Raw genomic sequence first — 12,790 nt, 5'->3', positions numbered from 1 at the left:
TGTGCTGAGTGCATTTAAATGCATACAAGAACTGACTCATTCGGTTGTGCAACAAAGAGATAACATGAGTGCTCTTGCACTGCATTGCACAAACGATGTAACGATGTGCATAACTTATTAGCTATGTGCTTGGTGTGTTTTAATGCATACCAGAACTGACTCATTCGGTTGTGCAACGAAGAGATAATATAAGTGCTGTTACATTGAATTGCACAAACGATCTAACATTGTGCATTGAAGAATATTATATTCGCTATGTGCTTAGTGCATTTAAATGCATAGAACTGACTCATTCGGTTGTGCAACGAAGAGATAATATAAGTGCTGTTGCATTGAATTGCACAAACGATCTAACATTGTGCATTGAAGAATATTATATTCGCTATGTGCTTATTGCATTTAAATGCATAGAACTGACTCATTCGGTTGTGCAACGAAGAGATAACATGACTCATTCCTTTGTGCATTAAAGAGATAACATGAGTGCTCTTGCACTGCATTGCACAAACGATCTTACGATGTGCATAACATATTAGCTATGTGCTCGGTGTGTTTTAATGCATACCAGAACTGACTCATTCGGTTGTGCAACGAAGAGATAACATGACTCATTCCTTTGTGCATTAAAGAGATAACATGAGTGCTCTTGCACTGCAGTGCACATACGATCTAACGATGTGCAGAACACATTAGCTATGTGTGTTTTAATGCATACCAGAACTGACTCATTCGGTTGTGCAACGAAGACATGAGTACTAACTTCTTCCTTTGTGCATTAAAGAGATAACATGAGTGCTCTTGCACTGCATTGCACAAACGATCTAACGATGTGCATAACACATTAGCTATGTGTGTTTTAATGCATACCAGAACTGACTCATTCGGTTGTGCAACGAAGAGATAATATAAGTGCTGTTGCATTGAATTGCACAAACGATCTAACATTGTGCATCGAAGAATATTATATTCGCTATGTGCTTAGTGCATTTAAATGCATAGAACTGACTCATTCGGTTGTGCAACGAAGAGATAACATGACTCATTCCTTTGTGCATTAAAGGGATAACATGAGTGCTCTTGCACTGCAGTGCACATACGATCTAACGATGTGCATAACATATTAAGCTATGTGCATGGTGTGTTTTAATGCATACCAGAACTGACTCATTTGGTTGTGCAACGAAGATATAATATAAGTGCTGTTGCATTGAATTGCACAAACGATCTAACATTGTGCATTGAAGAATATTATATTCGCTATGTGCTTAGTGCATTTAAATGCATACCGGAACTGACTCATGCAGTTGTGCAAAGAAGAGATAATATAAGTGATGTTGCATTGCTTTGTACAAACGATCTAACATTGTGCATTGAAGAAAATCATATAAGCTATGTGCTTAGTGCATTTAAAAGCATACCAGAACTGACTCATTCGGTTGTGCAACGAAGATATAACATAAGTACCAACTCATTTCTTTGTGCATTAAAGAGATAACATGAGTGCTCTTGCACTGCATTGCATAACGATGTGCATAACATATTAGCAATGTGCTTGGTGTGTTTTAATGCATACCAGAACTGACTCGTTCGGTTGTGCAACGAAGATATAACATAAGTACTAACTCATTCCTTTGTGCAAGAAAGAGATAACATGATTGCTCTTGCACTGCATTGCACTAACGATCTAACGATGTGCATAACATATTAGCTATGTTCTTGGTGTGTTTTAATGCATACCAGAACTGACTCATTCGGTTGTGCAACGAAGAGATAACATAAGTGCGGTTGCATTGCATTGCACAACAATCTAACATTGTGCATTGAAGAATATCATGTAAGCTATGTGCTTAGTGCATTTAAATGCATACCAGAACTGACTCATTCGGTTGTGCAACGAAGATATAACATAAGTACTAACTCATTCCTTTGTGCATGAAAGAGATAACATGAGTGCTCTTGCACTGCATTGCACAACCGATCTAACGATGTGCATAACATATTAGCTATGTTCTTGGTGTGTTTTAATGCATACCAGAACTGACTCATTCGGTTGGTGCAACGAAGAGATAACATAAGGGCGGTTGCATTGCATTGCACAAACAATCTAACATTGTGCATTGAAGAATATCATGTAAGCTATGTGCTTAGTGCATTTAAATGCATACCAGAACTGACTCATTCGGTTGTGCAACGAAGATATAACAGAAGTACTAACTCATTCCTTTGTGCATTAAAGAGATAACATGAGTGCTCTTGCACTGCATTGCATAACGATGTGCATAACATATTATATATACATAGCATAACATATATAACATAGCAATGTGCTTGGTGTGTTTTAATGCATACCAGAAATGACTCATTCAGTTGTGCAACGAAGAGATAATATAAGTGCTGTTGCATTGCTTTGCACAAACGATCTAACATTGTGCATTGAAGAATAACATATAAGACTGTTGCATTGCATTGCATACCAGAACGTTGTACTTTGAGAAAATTAAATTTGTGCTGTTGCATTGAAAATTAAATTTGTGCTGTTGAATTGTTGCATGCAAAAAATATTCCTCTATGCAATGAAAATCACAACATATGTTCTTTCGCATTGCAATGCATACTACAACAAACTTGCATTGAAGGGAAATGATCGCATTAGCCCTTGCATTACAATGCATAGAATAACATAGGAGTTAACATAGGAGTTGCATTACATTGCACAAGGGATCTAAGATTTAGCGTTGAAAAATAACATATAATGTAGCACACATGTTGCATTTCAATGCGTGCCAGAACTAACTCGTTGTGCATTGTAGAAGAAGAGATAACCTAAGTGCTGCTGCATTGCATTGAATCTATTTGATATATATAACATATATCAAATACATTTATCATTGAATTTATATAACGCGCTTGTTGCGTTGTGCTTTGAGATGATATTTGAGTTTTTGCATTGCATTGCAAAAAAATCTAAATTAACTACTCTATGCAATGAAAACACATAACATATGTGCTTTCGCTTTACACGACTAACATTTGTGTATTAAATGGAAATCATTGAAAAACCTATTCCATTGCAATGAACACAATAACAAACCCATTCAGTTTGTGTAAGGAAGCGATAACATATGTGCATTGCATTACACAAACGATCTAACATTGCGCATTGAAGAATAACATATAAGCTATGCACTTGTTGCAGTGCATTGCATACCAGAACTAACTCATTGGTGCTTTGAGGAGATATAATTTGTGCTGTTTCAGTACATTGCATAAAATCTAAATTATTTCTCTATGCAAAGAAAACCACAATACATGTTCTTTTTTGCATTGAAGGTAAATTATTGCATTAGCTCTTGCATTAACAATGCGCAGAATAACTACCTCATAACTCTTGTTCAACGAAGAGATAACATAGGAGTTGTATTGCATTGCAAAGGCGATCCAAGAATTAGCGTTGAAGAATAACATTTATATGTTATTCTTCAAGCACATGTTGCGAAGCACATGTTGCATTTCAAAGCATGCCAGAACTCTGTGCATTAAAGAGATAACATGAGTGCTGTTGCACTGCATCGCACAAACGATCTGACGATGTCCAATGAAGAATTCCACATCGGAATGAATTATTTCTTGTACACAGCTTATATGTTATTCTTCAATGCACAATGTTTGATCTTGTGTGCACAGCAGATATGTTAATCTCGTCGTTGCAGAATGGAATGGGTGACCTATTGTGTGCAGTGTAAAGCAACGGCTAAAGCAATGATTTCTATACATTCTCGTAGACTCCCTTTGACTCATTCCTGTTCCTGAAGTGACAACTTCAACCATCAAGAGTCCATGAACATTATGTTACTATACATACAAATTGACGTCTTGTGATGTTAAATCAGCCAGAAGTCCATATTTGACATATTGATAATTTTGTTGGCCAAAGGGTCCTCATAGACTTCTTCTCATGAAAACATCAGCTAAACAGCTGTCAATATGTCACCCTCTGAATACATTTTTGGCAAAAGAGTACTTGAACATTAACTTTCTATACATATTGACTCCTTTTGATGTGAAATCCAAAAGTCCATTTTTGACCTAGTGATTATATTTCTAACCAGAGTCAATGAACATTAACTCCACTATATATACACACTGACTTGTCGTAATATTATATAAGGAAGACTATAGTCCATATTTGACCTACTGAACATATTACTTGAAAAAGAGTCCTCAAAATGTTTTTAACTATAATAAACTTAAAGACTCCTTTTAATGTTAAATCAGCCAATATTTGACCCAAAGAACATATTTCTGGCCAAAGAACCCTCGATCTTGAACTTTCTTATACATGCTCATATGTAGACTCTTTCTGATGCTTCATAAACAATAGAGAAGTCCATATCTGACCTATTGAACTTATTTCTGGTCAAAGGGTCCTCAAAAGTTTTTAAACTATATACATTTATAGACTCCTTCTGATGTTGAATCAGCCATACAGAGAACTACTGAACATACTTTTGGCCAAAGAGTTTTTTAACATTAAATTGCCGAACATAATTGACTTTTGATGATACATTAGCCATAAAAAAAAGTGCATTTTTGACCTACTAAACATATTTCTGGCCAAAGATTCCTTAAAGATTAACTTAATATACATTCAGATTTATTTTTTCTGATGTTACTTCAGCCAGACGGCAGTCAAAATTTGAACTACTAAATATTTCTTGTCGAAGAGTATTTGAAACTTGAAATTTCTATACATTCTTGTTGTCTCCTTCCGATATTACCTCAGCCATACAGAAGTTCATTTTTGACCCAAGGAACCTATTTCTGGCTAAAGAGGCCTTAATCTTTAACTTACTCATAGACTCCTGATTCTTCATTAGCCATTTAGAAGTCTGACCTTTTGAACTTATTTTTGAGCAAAGGGTCCTCAAAAGGTTTTAAACTATGTAAACTTATAGACTCCTTCTGATGTTAAATCAGGAATACAGAGGTTCCTTTTTGAACTACTGAACACACTTTTGGCCATAGAGTCTTTGAACATTAACTTTCTATACATTTTGACTCCTTTTGATGTTACATAATCCATACAAAAGTCCACATCTGACCGACTGAACAAATTTCTGGCAAAAGATTCCTTAAACATGAACTTACTATACGTTCAGATTGATTTCCTCTGATGTATTATCAGCCAGACGGCAGTCAAAATTTGAACTACTAAAACATATTTCTGGCCAAAGAGAAACTTGAACTTTCTATACAAACTTGTTGACTCCTAAAGACATAAAAAAGTTCATATTTGACCCAAAGAACATATTTTTGGCCAGTGTCCTCAATCTTGAACTTTCTATATATTCTTATAGACTCCTTCTGATTATTCATAAGCCATTTAGTCCATATCTGACCGATTGAACTTATTTCTGGTCAAAGGGTCCTCAAATCGTTTAAATTATATACATTTAGAGACTCTTTCTGATGTTAAGTCAGCCATACAGAATTCCAAATTTGAGCTACTGAACATATTACTGCCCAAAGAGTCCTTAAAGTTTAACACTATACATTAAGATTGATTCCTTTTGATGTTATATCAGCCAGACGGCAGTCAAAATTTGAACTACTAAATATATTTCTGGCCAATGAGTATTCGTAACTTGATGCATTCTTGTTGTCTCATTCCGATATTACGTCAGCCATACAGAAGTTCATTTTTGACCCAAGGAACATATTTCTTGCCAGAGAATCCTCGATCTAGAACTTTCTATACATACTCATAGATAAATGCTTCAAAAGCCATTTACAAGCCCATATCAGAACTTTTGAACTTATTTCCGGACAAAATGGCATTTGAGGATTCAAATGGTTTTAAACTATATAAACTTAGAGACTCCTTCTGATGTTAAATCAGCCAATACAGAGGTTACTTATTTGAACTACTAAAACATATTTCTGGCCAAAGAGTAATAGAAACTTTTTTTTTACTATACAAGCTTGTTGACTCCTTCTGATGTCACGTTAAGCATACAGAAATTCATATTTGACCCAAGGAACATATTTCTGGCCAAAGAATCCTCGATTTGAAACTTTCTATACATGCTTATAGACTCCTTCTGATGTTTCATAAGCCACATAGAAGTCCATATCTGACCTATTGAACTTATTACCGGACAAAGGGTGGTCAAATGGTTTTAAACTATATCAACTTAGAGACTCCTTCTGATGTTAAATCAGCCATGAAGAGGTTCCTTTTTGAACTACTGAACATACTTTTGGCCAAAGAGTCTTTGAACATTAAATCCCATACATATTGACTCCTTTTGATGTTAGATTGTCCATACATATTACTGGCCAAAAAGTATTTGAAACTTGAACTTTCTATACAAACTTGTTAACTCCTTCTGATGTCACGTCAGACATACAGAAGTTCATATTTTTGGCTAAAGAATCCCCAATCTAGAACTTTTATATACATACGCATGGACTCCTTCTGATGCTCCATAAGCCATATAGAAGTCCATATCTGACCTATTGAACTTATTACCGGACAAAGGGTCCTCAAAAGTTTTTAAACTATATTAACTTATAGACTCCTTCTGATGTTAAATCAGCCATACAGATGTTCCTTTTTGAACTACTGAACATACTTTTGGGCAAAGAGTCTTTTAACATTAAATTGCCATACATACTGACTTTTGATGTTACATAATCCACACAAAAGTCCACATCTGACCTACTGAACAAATTTCTGGCAAAAGATTCCATAAAGATGAACTTACTATTCAGATTGATTTCTGAGAGAAATTTCTGGCCAAGGGGTACTCGAAACTTGAACTTTTTATACAAACTTGTTGACTCCTTCTGATGTCACGTTAGGCATACAGAAGTTCATATTTGACCCAAGGAACATATTTCTGGCCAAAGTGTCCTCAATCTTGAACTTTCTATACATACTCATAGACTCCTTCATAAGCCATTTAGAAGTCCATATCTGACCTTTTGAACTTATTACCGGACAAAGGGTCCTCAAAAGTTTTTAAACTATATTAACTTATAGACTCCTTCTGATGTTAAATCAGCCATACAGATGTTCCTTTTTGAACTACTGAACATACTTTTGGCCAAAGAGTCTTTGAACATAATTTTTTTATACATATTGACCCTTTTTGATGATACATTAGCCATACAAAAGTCCACATTTAACCTACTGAAAATGTTTCTGGCCAAAGAATATGTTCAACTTATAGACAAAGAATACTATACATTCAGATTGATTTCTTCTGATGACATATCAGCCAGACGGCAGTCAAATTTTGAAACTAATGAAACATATTTTGGGCCGAAGAGTATTCGAAACTTGAACTTTCAATACAAACTTGTTGACTCCTTCAGATGTCACATTAGCCATACAGAAGTTCATTTTTGACCATATCTGACCTCTTGAACTTGTTGATGTTAAATCAGCCATACAGAGGTTCCTTTTTTGAACTACTGAACATACTTTTGGGCAAAGTTTTGGGCAAAGAGTCTTTGAACTTTAAATGGCCATACATATTGACTCCTTTTGATGTTACATTATCCATACAAACGTCCACATCTGACCTACTGAACAAATTTCTGGCCATCATCTTTAATGAATCTTTGGCCAGAAATTTGTTCAGTAGGTCAGATGTGGACGTTTGTATGGATAATGTAACATCAAAAGGAGTCAATATGTATGGCCATTTAAAGTTCAAAGACTCTTTGCCCAAAACTTTGCCCAAAAGTATGTTCAGTAGTTCAAAAAAGGAACCTCTGTATGGCTGATTTAACATCAACAAGTTCAAGAGGTCAGATATGGTCAAAAATGATCTTTCAGATTCATTAAAGATTCAGATTGAATTATTCTGATGTTATATCAGCCAGACGGCAGTCAAAATTTGAACTACTAAAACATATTTCTGGCCAAAGAGAACTAGAAACTTGAACTTTCTATACATACTCGTTGACACCTTCTGATGTTGAATCAGCCATACAGAGAACTACTGAACATACTTTTGGCCAAAGAGTTTTTTAACATTAAATTGCCGAACATAATTGAGCCATACAGATGTTCCTTTTTGAATACAAATTAATACAGAAGTTCATTTTTGACCCAAGGAACATATTCCTTGCCAAGGAATCCTCGATAGAACTTTCTATACACATTCTTAGATTTAGAAGCCCATATCTGACCATTTGAACTTATTTCTGGTCAAAGGGTCCTCAAAAGTTTTTAAACTATATCAACGTATAGACTCCTTCTGATGTTAAATCAGCCATTTTTGAACTACTGAACAAACTTTTAGACAAAAAGTCTTTGAACATAAATTTTTTATACATATTGACCCCTTTTGATGATACATTAGCCATACAAAAGTCCACATTTAACCTACAGAAAATGTTTCTGGCCAAAGATTCCTTAAAGATTAACACTATATATTCAGATTGATTTCTTCTAAAGTCATATCAGCCAGACGGCAGTCAAATTTTGAAACTAATGAACATATTTCTGGCCGAAGAGTATTCGAAACTTGAACTTTCAATATAAACTTGTTGACTCCTTCAGATGTCACGTTAGGCAGAAGTTCATTTTTGACCCAAGGAACATATTTCTTGCCAAAGAATCCTCGATCTAGAACTTTCTATACACACTCATAGACTCCATCTGATGCTTCATAAAAGCCATTTAGAAGCCCATATCTGACCTTTTAAACTTATTTCTGGTCCTCAAAAGTTTTTAAACTATATCAACTTATAGACTCCTTCTGATGTTAAATCAGCCATACAGAGGTTCCATTTTGAACTACTGAACATACTTTTGGCCTACTTTTGAGTCTTTCAAACATTACATTTCCATACATATTGACTCCTTTTGATGTTATATTATCCATACAAAAGTCCACGTTTGACCTACTGAACATATTTCTGGCCAAAGATTCCATAAAGATGAACTTACTATAATTAAATGTCCATACATATTGACTCCTTTTGATGTCATATTATCCATACAAAAGTCCACGTTTGACCTACTGAACCTATTTCTGGCCAAAGATTCCATAAAGATGAACTTACTATTCAGATTGATTTCTTCTGATGTTGTATCAGCCAGACGGCACTCCTTTAAGGAATCTTTAAAGAATCTTTCTGATGCTTCATAAGCCATATATAAGTCCATATCTGACATATTGAACTTATTTCCGGACAAGGGTATTCAAATGGTTTTAAACTATATAAACTTAGAGACTTCTTCTGATGTCAAATCAGCCATACAGAATTCCATATTTGACCTACTGAACATATGACTGGCCAAAGAATCCTTAATGATTAACACTATACATTCAGATTGATTTTTTTTCTGATGTTATATCAGCCAGTCAATGCCAGTCAGTTTTGATGGCAGTCAAAATTTGAACTACTAAACATATTTCTGGCCAAACAGTACTCGAAACATGAACTTTCTACACATACTTGTTGACTCCTGATGTTACGTCACCCATACAGAAGTTCATATTTGACCCAAGTGTAGACTTGGAATTAAAGCCTCTTTTGTTTCCCCGTTATTATTTGATTTACGGGACCGGACACCAGTTATCTTGCCAAGAAAGATTTTTATTCTTATATGTCAGGAGAGAAACTTCAAGATGTTGTATTCATGCCAGGTCAATGCGTTTCCGTGTTTCTCTGAGGTAGTACAGTAAGATTGAGTTTTTATACATCACAGAGAGTCTTACAGCTTCCTTGTAAGGTAACAAAACATGTTGCTCTGAGCTTCTTAAAATTAGAACGTATGTCATACGTATACGTTATGTTTAACATGTCACAATTCACTTCCATATTAAGAACTATCCTTGTTGTTTACATCTGTGATACACTTACATCAGTCGAACATGTTACATTGTACACACCCCATAGCAAAATATAGCTTCCCCCTGTCTGACATATGATCATCTCATGCTTCCATGCTATCTATAGTTTCCCTCATGCGTTCAATTCATGCTTTTGAAACTCCATAAGATAATACAACTGATTATGAATATTAATAAAGAATAATAATACAGATACATAATATTTAATAATGAAATAATACTAAAAGATGAAATTTTGAATCTTCATTTCCCTCCACTGGAACTACGGCCGTCAGTTCCACACCATCATTCCCAGGTGGCCAACCTATAGAAGTGATAGTGAGGAGAAGAAATAGCAGACCAAGAAAATAGACAGAAAGAACAGAAGAATGGAAACAGGAAAGGAAAAAGAAAAGAAAAGAAGAACAAAACAAAACAAAACAAAGAACAAAACCCCAACCCATGTTATGTCCCCGTATACTGTGTGTATTTTAATATCTATGTGTATGTATTTAAAATGAACCCCAATCATCTAAGAAAAGAAAAACTAATAAGTCTTCTGTCCGTGCCTGAACTCATTAATTAATTAACTCGTTAATTAATTAAATCCTCCAGTTCCGAACCAAAACAAGAAATTAAAATAAACGTTGATGTTAAAGGATCCTATCCCTTGGGGTTGAAAATCAGTAAACGGATGTTCATTGTTTGTGAGGTAGTGTAGAATGTGTAAAATCTCTTATTTCACGCTGTATGTCCCATTCTTAGTTCTATCCATTTGGTTTTCCAATTTGACAGGTTTGGTACTTTTCCTTCTAGTAACACATATAAGGACTTGGAATAACTTGCAACCATCTCTAATCACTGTCAATGGAATTGATTCCTGAAATGGAAGCAGAGATATAATTAACATCACTTCTTTGTTCCCAATCTGTAAAACTAATGGATGAACATTGCTCAATCTCAGGCCATAAGCCATCATTATCATCTTGTTCATTCACTAAGCAAGGTTTAACTTGTGACCAATGATACCATCTATCTGTTCCTACACCCTTCCCTTTGAGACAAACACTTGTATCAGTAGTTAGGAGTATCTCATATGGTCCTTCCCATCTAGGCTCTAAACCTTTCCTAGCAATTCGTTTGATCATAACAAAACTGCCTAACTCGGGAATGTGTGGAATGTCAGTAGTGGTGTGTTTTTCATCCCATTGCTGTTGAGCTTCTCGCACTTTCTTATTATTGTCTTTAGTAGCTTTGTCCAGCATTGCGAGATAGCGTCGTAACTTTTCTTGAAACAAAGTAGAGTCTCCTCCTGTTCCCGCAGGTGGCGGAGCATCAGGAGGTAGAACCATTGCTCTTCCAGTCATTAGTTCAAAAGGGGTTAGTCCTGTAACTCGGTTTGGAGTTGCTCTCAAGTTCCACAGAATAGCAGGTAATAACTTATGCCAACCTTGGCCAGTTTGCAGAATGGCTTTGGTCAAAGATGTTTTCAACGATCTGTTCATCCTCTCTACCATCCCTGATGCTTCCGGATGGTACGGAATATGGAATTTTTGTTTAATCCCCATCAATTTCATTGCTTCCTTCATCAATTTTCCAGTGAAATGAGTTCCATTGTCAGAATCAAGTTCATATGGAAGACCCCAGCGAGGAAAAACTTCTTCCACCATTACTCGTGCTGCAGCTTCAGCAGTACAAGTTTTTGTAGGGAATGCTTCCACCCATCTAGTAAATCTGTCCATGATTACAAGTATGTATTGATACCCTCCACTGGGTGATAAAGGTCCTGTGAAATCAATTTGGAGGTGTGTCCATGGACCTGTTGGTCTGGGTGCATGTGACATTCGCACCTTTACAGATTTTCCCACATTTGCTTTGAGGCATATCAAGCATCTCCTACAATAATCATCAATGTCTCTCATCATTCTTGGCCACCACCAAGTCTCACTGATTTGAGATTTCATTGCTTTTGCTCCAGCATGTACCTTTCCATGATACAGCTGCATTAGTTCTCTTCTTGTTCCGATAGGCATCACCACTTGTCCTGTTGGAATTCTCCAGATACCTTGATCATCCTCTTTCGCTCCCGCTTTTATCCATTGTTCTTTCTCTTCATCTGTCTCCAGTTGATATGACAGAAGATGGAGCTCAGGATTATCCTTGCTGTTTTCCTTTACCAAGGTAACAGGAGTAAGAGGAAGTAGAGCTGCTTCTCTAGCTGCTGCATCTGCTGCCGTGTTTCCTTGACTTTCTTTGGACTTGTCAGATTGATGTGATTTTACTTTGATCACGGCTGCTTCTCGGGGTAAGTAACATGCTGTAATCAAACGACGAATTATGGAAGCATGTTGTATTTCGCTCCCACTGCTAGTGATAAGTCCACGTCTTTTCCACAGAGCAAGGTAGTCATGGACCACGCCAAAAGCATAACGACTATCTGTATAGATGTTGACTCGATCTCCTTCTGATAGTTCAAAGGCTTCTGTAAGTGCTATAAGTTCAGCTACTTGTGCTGAAAATTTCCCAGAAAGGGCTCCTTTCTTTACAACAGTTCCATCTCCTTTCACTACAGCCCATCCAGTATGTCGCTTTCCATCAACATAATAACTGGATCCATCAACCCATAACTCTTTGTCTGGGTTTTCAAGAGGGATTGGATTAACTGGACCAAGACTATCTTCTTCTACTTGTTTTTCACACTCATGTGGTATTCCCTCATGTGGTTCCAGCATCATTGTTGCAGGATTAAGAGACGTGTCCCTGATGATTTCCACTCTTAAATCCTTGTTCAACAAAGTTGCTTCCCATTTTGCTATTTTTGCATCAGTTATGGTTTTGATGTTCGTGTTATTCAACAGTGTCACTATACTGTGTGGAGTGTGCAATATGATAGTTTGTGCTCCTATCAGATTCTCAACAGCATCCACTGCCCATGT

Source organism: Rhinichthys klamathensis, unplaced genomic scaffold, assembly GCF_029890125.1.
Source record: "Rhinichthys klamathensis goyatoka isolate OS25496 unplaced genomic scaffold, OSU_Roscu_1.1 h1tg000006l_1, whole genome shotgun sequence".
Classification (NCBI taxonomy): domain Eukaryota; kingdom Metazoa; phylum Chordata; class Actinopteri; order Cypriniformes; family Leuciscidae; genus Rhinichthys; species Rhinichthys klamathensis.
The sequence above is the reverse complement of the archived record's forward strand: the minus strand, read 5'-3'. Positions refer to the sequence as shown.